Source organism: Notolabrus celidotus, chromosome 3 (assembly GCF_009762535.1).
Source record: "Notolabrus celidotus isolate fNotCel1 chromosome 3, fNotCel1.pri, whole genome shotgun sequence".
NCBI classification, from domain to species: domain Eukaryota; kingdom Metazoa; phylum Chordata; class Actinopteri; order Labriformes; family Labridae; genus Notolabrus; species Notolabrus celidotus.
In genome coordinates, this window is record NC_048274.1 from 20723745 (window position 1) to 20736369 (window position 12625).

General features: G+C 41.7%; 1 protein-coding gene across 1 annotated transcript in view; it reads right to left on the reverse strand.

The window, feature by feature from the left end:
- The window catches only part of LOC117810596 (transcription initiation factor TFIID subunit 4), a 110568-nt gene that overhangs the window by 4187 nt on the left and 93756 nt on the right, over positions 1-12625 (reverse strand).

The following is a 12625-nucleotide window of genomic DNA, read 5'->3' on the forward strand; positions in this document are numbered from 1 at the left end:
CGAAACTGTGTACAAGCACTGAGTATTTAATTTGAATGAAACAATTTTGACATGCAGAGTTTTTCTGATGGTCTAATGTGCCATAAAAGCAGAAGAAGGAACTGTTCCTTCTGCCTGTTCCTGCTGTTAACAAGCACAGCTGTCGCTGTTTCAGTGTACATAATGTGATACAAATAAAGTAAAAAACTAAATAAAAACACACATGTTTCTGCACAGCTTCATACTGCTCCTCCACTTATCCTCATGTTGTGCACCAAATATTTCATTCCTGTTCTCTCTCTTGTTTGTGACTTTGTTTTCATTCATATTTCATCTCAGATCACTTCTTTTCACTCCATGAATGTATATCCGTTCCAGTTATAACAAAATAGGAAACTGGTTATGTTACATGGTGAAGACATGCACAGTGAGAATGATTTTACCCCAACCAGGAGGAAATGGTCAAATCAAGTGTTAACATGAATATTCTTCTGAATAACAAATGTTATACAACACATCTAGAGCGAAAGGTTTCCTCTGACTGAATTGTTCACATGAAGCATTTTTAATTCTGATCAGGCTATTATTCAGAGCAAAGGGGTGGAAAATTTGCGGTAAATTTCTGGAAAGTTTCAGGTGAATTTCCATGGCAAGTTAAGCTGGGGAATTTTTAAAATATTCCAAATTGGAAACTTTCCATGGGAATGTATGGGAATAAACTGGGAATTAACTGGTAATTTAATGGAAAGGAATCATATCCAATCACAAGTATTTGTTTTGTTATAAGCAGAAATCCATCCAAAATAGAAATCATCTGTGCATGTGATGGAGGAATGCACAGTGCATGTAAGGGGCGTGGTCTCAATAGCCCTACAGTAAGCAGTGTGCTATGTGCACGTGATTGAGGAATAGCACAGATATTCAACTGTACTTGCATGAAATCTGGTTGTTTTAGTCAGGATTATGGTAAAACATATCTTACCCAACTTTATTTAAGTTCCTTAAAAAGAGCCAACCATCAATTTAGTAAATTCCTGGTTTATTCCTGTTAATTCCCATGGAAAGTTTCCAACTTTGAAAATTCCTGGAATTTTGCAACCCTATGCATATGTAAACATAACCCTCATATCTGCCTTGATTAAACACCTTAGCATCGAATTGTTAGCATTAAGCAAGGTGTCACACAGCTGCTACATGACAGGAAACACGTATTATAGCTCTGAGCTTTTAACCTGCAAAGGTTTCTGCGTTATTGAGCAGTGGTCACCAACATGTCTATTATTATATAAACACAACACTCCCTCTATAGTTGAAGGTCAAAAGTTCAATGTATTGAACTTTTGGGAGAGAATGTTGTAAGTTAGCAGAAATTAAAACGATCATGGTCTTTATAAGTGCCAACACATTAACGCTGTTCTCTTCCAGGAAATTTGTCCTCACTTAGACTTCAGCGAAATGAGACATGTCAAAAAATGTCATTAGAAAGAGTACAATTCAAAGTAAACATGAGCAATAGTTTCAAAGTATTCCCATGCCCCGTGAACACAGTAATCACTCTTGAACGGCTAACAAACTGACTCTATTGGTGATGAGGTATGCAATGGCCTCCTAGCATTTCTTTAACCCCAACATAGAAAAGCAATTTCTCTTGTGGAGCAACAATGAGATTGTTGAGATCTTCAGGTGCACAGTGTTCCACAAACCATGACAACAAGGCTGAGATAAATATTGGCTACATGTTCTGACGGCAAAGGAAACCATCATTTTACTTAAGTGTGTTCTATGGCTCAACGCTGACATAGATCTGAGCTGACGTCCCGCTCTGAAATAGAGCCCTCGTTGTTTGTATTTGATCCAGGAAAAATGGGAACGATAAAACAGGGAGTGTATACAGAGGCCGATACAAATCAAGAGGTGCATTTACATTTGAAAATGAGAAACACTGAAGGAACAAATCCAGAAAGTGCCCACTTGAACCCAGGCAGAGAGAAATAAGACAGACGTTTCAGTCAGGAACACCCTCTCACAATTACATTGATTGCACCACTCTGTAAACACACAGTACAGACAAGCTTTAATTGCAAACATATGATGGGTATGAATTTACAAGAAGCAAACCAAAGTCCCTCCAGCACCCGCCCCCTCATACGCTTGTCTTTGTGTACACTGTACGGCCGGGCTTTGTCTCAGGTTTCCCTCAGTACACTCTCTGACCCCTGGTAGCTATAATGGGTGAAGGTAGCCAGGCCACTGTTCCCCCCACCAACCAACCACGACCTCCTCTACGGTCTCTGGCAGGCCTGGACTGTGTTCGGACAAGTGTCAGGAAAGTGAAAAAAATGTAATAAACACAACATAATTATTTTCTTCTCACACACTCCTACTGGAAGAAGATTTTCCCAACAAAATCAGTATTGTGTGTAATTTAAGCTTTAGTCGCTAAGGATTTCAAACATATACAATATATTCTAAATTACAAGCCACAGATGTGATCACAAACAACGGCAAGGGATTATTTTTGTTGTATTCTAAATGCTTTAAATTGTATTGACAAAACATGCTTACAAGGTCGACCAGCATAAACACATGATCACGGCACGTGGGCAATCAGACTTGTGTTTCTGGAAAAATGATAGAAATTAAAGACCTATTGTATTTATTTGCTAAGTTTACTGGAGAAGGAAGGATATCGTATTTAAGACAACAGTTTAGAATAACATATCATTTTGTAATTTAAATGAAATGTAATTTAATGTTCCACAACAGTTTGTGTATTTTTTTAGTGTCTTTAAAACCATGAGGGTTTGCTCTTTATGTTCAGAACACAAGATTTTGTGGGCACGGGAGGTATACCTTGAACAATTTTGAATTGTCAATGTGTTTACTACAAAATGTGTGTGGTTTGGACTTGATCGGAGAAAAGGCCTAGGGCAAGATCTCTTAAATACACACCCTTGCGAATCAGGTGAAAAATTGAAAAAAAAAAAATCGTCGACTTCCTTTTGGGATTTCACCATGACATTGGGTATCTTTTTTGTAGGTCTTGGCCTAATGGATATGTGAAAAAAAAGTCATGCATGTAAGTTGAACCATGTTGAGGAGGTGCCGTGTTGGAAAGAAGGGGGCACTATTGAGTGATTTTTGGGACTTTTTGCACTGAACCAAAAGAAAAATCAAAATGTAGCCAGGCCTGATGAAAAAAGGCAATTTTTTCAAAAGAAAGAAAGAAAGAAAGAAAGAAAGAAAGAAAGAAAGAATAAAGAAAGAAAGAAAGAAAGAAAGAAAGAAAGAAAGATCCTTAGGGTTTCAAGAGAGCCTTCGCCGACATTGTCAGTGCTCGGCACGGTTACATCAACTGTAACAGATACAAAAAATTCAAATAGGCTCAAGTGTTTGACAGACTGAAGGTATATGAGTTTGAATACTGAATCATTAAAGGCAAGAGCGAGTGTGGATGTGTGCATGTGCCATATGAAGGACAGATCAAAGAAAACACATTTTAAATGAATAAATGAAATTAGAAATATAAATCTTTGGCTGATGTTAGTTTCAATGTCTCTATTATAACCCCTGTCAGGCTTTGCTCTTTGGTCAGTAACAACATGCTGGGAGGGTAGAGTGGGTAGAGGTTCAAGCAGGCTCCCCTGTGTCCTGCGGCACACCAGAGCGCTCACTTTGGGGAGCGACCCTGGCCTAATCAGGTCAATCATGGCTGACCACATGTGAAACATGGGCCTGCCTGCTGCCATGCCAATTACTGCCACTCACAAGTCAGCTGGACGACAGAGACACAGACTTTACCAATCAAAGCCATCCATCCACCTGGATGGATAGGCAGTGGTACTGCCACAGGCTGTCAGAGCTGGGGTGGAGCTGTGGCTGCAGTGGGTGAGGGAGGAGGGAGACAGCAAGGACAGACACATATTGCTGCCCAGGTAGTGAGCTTCAGCTCCCAGAATGCCTCACTCCCTTCAGGGACAGGGCGAGCCTTAAGTGATCCAAATAGAGGCAGAAAGGTCAGCGCTCATCCAGGAATTTACTCAACTCACCCTCTACTTTCCCTTTCTGTCTTTATGTGCCCTCCACATGCCAGCAACCCAAACACCGATATGTTGTTGCTGGTATCTATGGAGACGGATTCTTCTCGCCAGTGCACGCAGGAAATCATGTTGTGGAGGAGGCAACGAGGAAGGGAGGGGCAAACACCAACACTAAACAAAGCAGATGGCTGAGTGTCAGTTAAAAGGGAAAGCGAGACATCAACAAGCAGGCTTTCCCTGTCGCCGGCAATTACACAGTAATTGTGTCGCAAATTCAATGAAAGACAAAATGGCAGGCTTTGTAAGGTCACACTGGATAAAAGAAAAAGCGAGAGGAAGAGAAAAGGCAGGAGGCACAGAAAGACAGAGAGAAAAACAGAAAGTCTCAAAATCAGCTTGGCCCAGAAAGATCCATGAGGCAAAAAACAGCATCTGTCATTTTATCTGTGATGGGCGCTCCGAGGCATTATGTCATATGACATATCCATCGTACAGAGCGCGCAGGGATACTTCGATACATCTCTTCAGACATTTGACTTGTTTGGAGCGGGGGACAGAGAGAAAAACAGAGAGAGGGAGGGAGAGAACCTGAGGAGAGAGGATGAGAGAGGAGGGTTTGAATGTTTTTAAGGCCTCTTTTCAGGCTCTGGTCTTCAGCCATGTTCTGTTAACATACATGACAATGTGCCGATAGGACGGACACATCCTTTCCTACTGTGTGACACTACTTGGCATTATTACTAAGGAATACAACACTGTAATAACAATAATGAGCCTTTTAAATGCAATGAAAACTTCAGACAAAGTCACGTCTCTGAACCTGTTTAGAAACAAACAGCATGGGGACTGAACTTACATCATCAGCTTTAGCATGGCTTGTGGCTGTGATGAGCAAACTGGTTGTGGGATCTTATCACTGCACAAAACACAACCACTCTTACAACTGCAATACTCTGACCTGAGCTTCTCTTGTCACTTAATGACAACAGATTTTAATGACACATGGAAAAAATGGACTTCAAAATGTCCGTGCTTCACTTGATGTGTTACTGGTGCACACTTCCCAAAACAGCCCTACATACATAACCCTCAGGGCCAGTTAGCTAAAGGGGAAGCCTCAGTTGAAAACTCACTGACAGACGTCAGACGAAGTGTGGCTCCCAAATGGAGTTTGCATTTTTTCCATTATCTTTTCTTTCTTTTGTTTTTTCAACCAACTAACTTTTAGTCAACGATTTGTGATCAGCTGTTATCCTGCCTTAAAAAAAAACACCCTAAAAAGGCAGAGTCATTCCCTTCCAATCTGGGATCTCTAGTTTATTACCAACATTAATCAAACAGGATTAAATAGTATTTAAAGTATACCTTTTTACCATAGACTGTATAAAATATGGACGTAGTATCCGTGACGTCACTCATGTGTTCCTGAGCACTGATTTGAAGCCAATCAACGGCGGCAGCCATATTCGAAATGCGGAACTCAACCAGGCATATTGTGGCGTAAAGAGGCGGAGCTTGAGCCTCCTAGCCAACAGCTATGTGTTCCCGTCCAGGAGTCAAGTCAGTCATGTCCTTATTTGGGCAAAAACTTGTAATCTTAATATCTTCTGAACCATCGCATTAGAAAACAATTCACCCCCGTACAGTGTGTGTCGATAGAGAAATTAGCTACAAAGGGCCAAGCCATTTTTTGAACCAGGCTGTAAACATGTTTATTAATGCTGCAAAGATCGTCTTTTTTGAATGCGTATCTATGTGGTTTCCGGTGTTTCTGCAGCCAGTCTCAAGCAGATTCTCGATGTAATGCAGTTTATAACAATTCTGCATGTGCTTCATACTTTGAAACCAGAGGTTGCAGCTTGCTTTTTACCCACTTATTGTAAGCTCTTGTGTGTAGCAGTCAGAGTATTTGTCCTAGGACCTGCAGGTCACATGATGCACTTGGATCTATAAATGATTATTCCATAGTAGTCTTCGATAAAGTGGCTGTAAAAGTAAAAAGGAACTCTTCTGATCATGACCCTCGTTGGGAACTATAACAGCTCTTTGAATTATTATCTCAGCCGTTGTTTAATACAGTACATCTGTGATACTCATCAGTGCGGAGAGAGTCTGAGTATTTTAGTAAAAGGACAAAGTCAGCAGGTCACACTTTCATGTTCTCAACCTTCCAATTACCAGCAACACTCACTTTAAGCTCTAGAGGCCTGAAATTAATTCCCATTTTACTAAATTTACTTTTGATTAATAATGTATGTTTTCAACCTCTCTCTCTCTCTCTCTTACTCCTTTCCTGCTTTTGACTCCATGTCTCCGTTTGTGCAGTGGCAGCAGCAGTGCTTGTAGGTGTCTTAGGGAATTTACACTCAGTCCTTTCATTGTGTGAACAGAGAGAGGGAGGGAAAGAGGGGTTTTGTGGGGGGGGTAGAGCTGTGGAGGGGGTTCTTGCTGATCTGTGGCTTTGAACCCTGAGTGGCACCTGTGCCTTGATGCCGGAGCCAATATTGGATTTGGCCCAGGTCACACCTTAGGGCGGTGGGTTAATGGCCCACTTTGCCAGGCACACAGAGCAGCTCGGCCCTGCACCGGCCAACCTGCTGCCTCAGCACTCTGCTGCTCACAGATGAAGGGTTAGACAGGAGCTGCATGGTAAGAGAACACACACACACATACACACAAACACACACACACGGTATGTAGCGGTATGTGACAACAATCCCAGCTAACACACTTTGTTAACTTAAACTTGGGGGGAAACATTGCTCAGCGTTCATGTTGAAGGATAAAGACTAGCCCAGTGTTGGTTGAGAAACAGATAAGCTGTTCATGATGCAACATTACTCTTTTGTTGTTATTACTTTGATGCTGAAAAATCCGTTTAAACTCTGATGTCTGTGCTGCAGGCAAGGAGGACATATATAGCACAACAGAGACAGACTGTTGACAAGCCAAACAAAGAAGTGAAGCAAAAAGCTGAACCAGGTGGTGCTTTTTTATCATTTGAAGCCAGGGTGGAAATTAACGGCAGCCACTAGTAAGATGTTGATGAATTTTGTGCACAATACTGGCCTCTTCATCAGGCAGGCAGCCATTATTTTGGCGGTCCAGTTGTATGTGAGTGCAGTTGGCGGGTGGAGTCTTTGCTGCGGCTTGCAGGTACTCATGTGCTCCTGATGGGCTGGCTAACATGCAGGTCGACTGAGGGACTTGCTGATTTGCTGACTGATGGACTAAGTGAAGAGCTGGCTGAGGGCCTGACTGACTCACTGACTGGCTGACTAATTTACTGACTGAAGGACTGACTGACTGGCTGCCTGGTCGACTGACTATGTGCCAGGGAGCAAAGCTTTCCCACATGTTCTCCTGCACGCTGCATTTCAGTCGGGGAACGCTGCCTTGTCCCTTCACAGTGTTTACAGTGTGGAGCCCAGCCGTGGGAGTGCAACCCCGCTTCATCTCCGTATTCGGCCTCAAACGCCTCTCCTACGGCCGCCATTAATCAGCAACAGAGACTTTCTCTCTCCCTCTCTCGCCTCCCCGTTCTCTCGCTCCTCTACGCCCACAGACATGCTGGATGAGGCCATTTTGAAAGAGTTAACAGATGTCGGCTGATTTGCCCCGGGCATTCTGACATTGCCCAAGTGATGTATTTGATGTGGAGTTTATTCAGCTCTAATAAACGTATAAAGAATTAGAATAATAATTCACAGATGTACACAGCCAGATTATATGCTGGAGCCTGCCTTTGAAGCAGACAAGGCAGCCAAGATTAACAGAACCAGGAGAAAGGATGAAAAGGGTTTGGGTTCAGCCCACTGATAATCAGAGAGGTCAGGGCGGACTAATACCACAGCTTTATGTTTATGTGCCGACACAGATGGCCTTTGTTTCTATCACAGGTTCTTCCTTTCTGCTAAAACTCTAACCCAAAGAGTGCAACTGTCACAGAGCTTTGTAGAAATAGAGCACATTTCCTTTCCTTTAATGCCTCATACATGCTTTAGTTAATGTATCATTTTGTGTACAGCAGAAAGAAAAACGTGAAAATCACACAAGGGTAAATAAGAGTGAGGTCTAGCATTCTGATCATGGCCAAAAAATGAGGGAATTACTTTCAAAACAAACAACTTCCATTTGCTTCACAGCTAAAGAACAACAAATCTCAAAAATGGCCAGTTGCAGAGCATCTTAATACCCACATAAACCATAAAAACAGCTACACAGCTCCATGGCAATGCATAGCAACCGTGCAGAATTTCAGTCAAGGAGAAAGAAGGCAAAAAAACACCTTATTACTTCTAACTCCTGCAAGCCATTTTGGTCTCCAAAGGTTTTAGAGCGCCGCAGGCCATGTGTCTGCAGTGTTTCGGGAAATGACTTGCCTTCGCACGAACACTGCTATGTTCTGCAGCACTGCTGCCCCCAGCATCCCCGCTCAATTTCTGTTTAACCCCTTCCTGCCTTCCCTCACACTGACTCACTGCAACAGAGAGCTCACACCCAACACAATACTGTCACATTGTTCAGCCTCGCACAAACCAAGGCAAATCAGACCAGCTTTTTCACGAGCTAACACATTAACTCCACGTCTAATTTGGCTACTTAAGCATGTGATGGCTCTTAACAAACATGGAGCAGGGGTAGGCGTAAGGGTATACGGGGCAGAGAAAGATGGAGTAAAAAAAGCCCCTCCGACATTCCACTCCATCTACTACAATGTGCGACACAGTTTGCACACTTGAGTGTGTATCAACGGTGGATTAAATCTGCAAACTCGTTGACACAACACATAATTAAAACATCTTGCTCGAGGTCAGGAATTTTCTAATTAGTAGTGTACTGACAAAGCTGCAATTCCATCGCCCTGAGTTTCAAAGTCCACAGGTTACTGCTAAGATGAAAGCTGACCCTGGAGCACTTTTCTGCGGGGCTGCACATACAATTCCTCAGAAGACAGTCACAGGGTCACCGAGCTAAACAGTGTTGCTGCACCCGGAACCTCGCTCCCAAACAAAGAACTTCAAACTTTCCTGCCTGGAAACACAATCTTGGCTTTTTTCCCCCTTCTCTCTTTCTCTTTCTTCTCTACCCGAGAGAAACAAAAGATTGTGTGAAGGCAACCAGATGAAGAAGCCATAGCATTGTTTTTAATCTGTTTAATTAAAGCGCTCCAAGCCTGGCTAGCTGAGCAACTTGTTAAATAGTACAAAGGCTTTATTAGCCGGGTCTTTGTAGCTCAGGTTGGCAACACCACGCAGGATGTGGTGAAATAACAGTTTATTCATATACTGGTTGTTATTTAATATTAAATGAATGACAAGTGCATTTAGAATAGTACAGCAGCAGTACAGCAGCAAAGATAGAAAAGTCTAGATGTGGTTTTGTTGTTCTGAGGATTTATAAATTAGGTTTACTACCAAGCGGTGCATTCAGTGTCTCTCCTTTCTGTTGTTTTCTATGACGACAGCAAGTAACAGAGGAATGGCTAACAGCTTCTCTGATAACCTTAACAATTAACACAGGCCAAGTCTCTTTGCCTATACAAAGTATCAGAAGTAGAACTTTTTCAACATTAAATATTAAAGGCATTTCATATATAAAATGAACCCAATTAGAGTTAAAATAGGAGAAGTGTAATGAGTCTCAAGTCAGAATGCTTGTCTTCAGAACTACTCGCTAATGAGCCCTTGTTGGTTTTGCACACTTTACTTTCAATGGTGTGGCACTGTCATTTCTGCTGGATTTTAATTTTTAATTCAAGTTGAATGAGAGGGTGGTGACTGAGTTAATAATCGAGGCACTGGGGTGTTTTGCAGCCGATGGATAGCTGGGAGAAGTTGCCAAATGAGGCTTGTGGTCCGCCCTTTGATGTCTTTGCGAAACGTTCCAAATAGGAACAACCAGTTAACAAAAGACGATCAGTTCAGAGTGGTATCCAACATAAATGACCACACTAAGGGGAGCGCATCCTGCAAATGGCCTAATTAGGGAAAAGAGCATGCTAGCAAAATAGCATGGCAGTGAATAACACAGGAGCACTATCAGACACTGACTTGAGAATAAGATAAGAGACCGAACAGGCAGCCCGACGGATCCTGCCGCTCTGCAGACATGTGCTGTGTGCCGAACTGTCAGCCTTCACACAAATCCTCATATGAGCAGTGAGACATTTCACTTACAAGAAAGGGAACACACCAAGGGGCCACAGCAGATATGCAGATGGAGGAGATTAGAAAGCACATTTATGGTGGAGGTTCACACTATGAATCGGTCCTTGATCTCAAATTGACATAAATGGGGCCATTTTTGACATCATTTAGCCATCAGAGGCACCGCTCCAGCACCGCTGTCACTGGTCCCTGTGCACCTGATGTGACGCCTGCTAAGTGTTAGAGGCAGGAGAACGGCTGTCTGAAGAGCAGGTCTGATTAAAATCCAGGCTCTACTGGGGAAAGATTAGAGCTTCATGTTTTATATAGATGGCCCAGAAAGACAGTAAAAACTTTACTGGAGGATTTTCCTTTTTCTATTTTTCTTTGAACATTTGTGACCCCAAGTGACATTTCTTTATCAGAAAAACTGCCAGAGTGTAAGGCTCACAGAGTTTTACTCAGAAATAAGTGTTTCCTTTGCTTTTTTTAGACACGTCATAATAACTATAGTTTCAATGTTACCTACAATAAAAAATGAAAGTCACAGGTTTTCATTGGCACACATGGCCTGCACTGAAAGTCAGAGGGTGTTTTGAAATGTCCTGTCTTACATTTGTTGTCCATGATGCTAATAAAACTATTTAAATGATATGCTTCTCTAAAGAGGTGCTATCATGCTTTTTCATACTAAATTGAGCAAATTTCAAATAGTGAGATCAACGTGTGTTGGAATAATCTCAGGATGAGACTGAAGCGCTTGTTCAAAAAGTCACATGAAAATTAAGCGAGAGGAACATGAGATGTGCATGAGGCGTCACCAAAGGGTGAATCTCCTTAAAAGAGCAAAATCAATCTTAGCTCCTGGGGATTTTCCTGTTGTTCCCTTTGCAGACTTTCCAGATCATAATTTGTCATTTCAGATTGAGAAACAGCGAGTTAAGTCAATGATGATGACTTTGTAGCATGGCAACATTGGAGAAGCTACTCGAGCTGGCCGGAAGTAATCTCATAAGGGGTTGGGCCTCAAAGAGACGGTACACTCAAAAAAAGCAACATGGGTGTCTGTTTTATCAACATAAGTATAACATGTAGCTTCAATTATATTCATTCATATTTAGTGGTAAACATTTTTAATTCATGTCATTTTGACATGCAAAATCCTTAAAACTACAAGATTGCTTTATGTCAACACAACCTAAAGGGTTTACGTAGGAATCCCCTCTGCAATACCTCTCCAGAGCAGAAGTGGCAGTACATGCGACATCTACGGTGGAGAAATGTCTTAATCAGTAAGCACTTATTTTAAATGCTACCAAGTCAAGATCCATATTTTTTGTTTGTCATTGTTTGCCTTCTCTGGGGAATAGAGTTCTATTCCAACAAACCCAGTCTGTTTTGTGGTCTTTTTCCAAACTTTACCTGGATGGATGGATGGATGGATGGATGGATGGACACCAACTGGGGGTAAACTAAGTTGGCACGTTTAAACTGCTAAATGTAAACATTCTTCATATGTCAAATGTCTTATTTTCTCAATAACTACTATTTTAGAGTTTATTTTCACATGATAAAAAGGTTTGTATCACAGTTCAAATCATTTCTGATGATTGAACATACGGGCTGCACAATGGTGCAGTGGGTAGCGCTGTTGCCTCAAAGTTAGAAGGTTCCGGGTTTGAGTCAGGTGCCTTACTGTGTGGAGTTTGTATGTTCTCCTTGTGCATGCGTGGGTTCTCTCCGGGTACTCCGGCTTCCTCGCATAGTCCAAAAACATGTTCACCAGGTTAATTGGTCTCTCTGTAGGTATGTGTGTGTGTGTGTGTGTGCATGAACAGTTGTCTGCCTTCCGCCAGAAGTCAGCTACCCACAACCTCGAACGGGAGCCAAACATTGCAAATAAGTAATGGTTACATCAATACTTTATGTTCACTCAGCATATTTAGAATTAGTTGGTTAAACAAAATTGTGTCTCGCTAAATGAAAGCATTTTAATTAGGTGGAAATTCTTTCCATAGTTTTATTACATTCAATCAACAAATTATTTCTTTGAGTGTAGTTTGAATTAGCATTTCAGACAGGGTTTTCAAAAACACCAGCCTATACATTGTTTTCCTAATTGTAGGTCATGTAAAGCTATAGAGGTATCAGAGTGACAGTATAAAGCCTGAAAACAAGCATACTACTCCCTTCTTTCATTCTACTATTACTATATCTCTACTGGTAGAAAAATGATAGAAAAAACAGTTATTCCATAGTATTGTAACATACAAAGTGCATGTTTTGTACATTACACTACAATGTTAACGTTACAATCACATAGTCAATTGTCAATTAGTGGTTAGAGTGAGTTTGGGGTTACAATGGCAGGCATCATCACTAAATTTGGCCTCAGTAAGAGATTTCCTTGTTGCAGTTTTTCTGGCACTTTCCTGGAGGCCTCGTTCCTCCCATCAG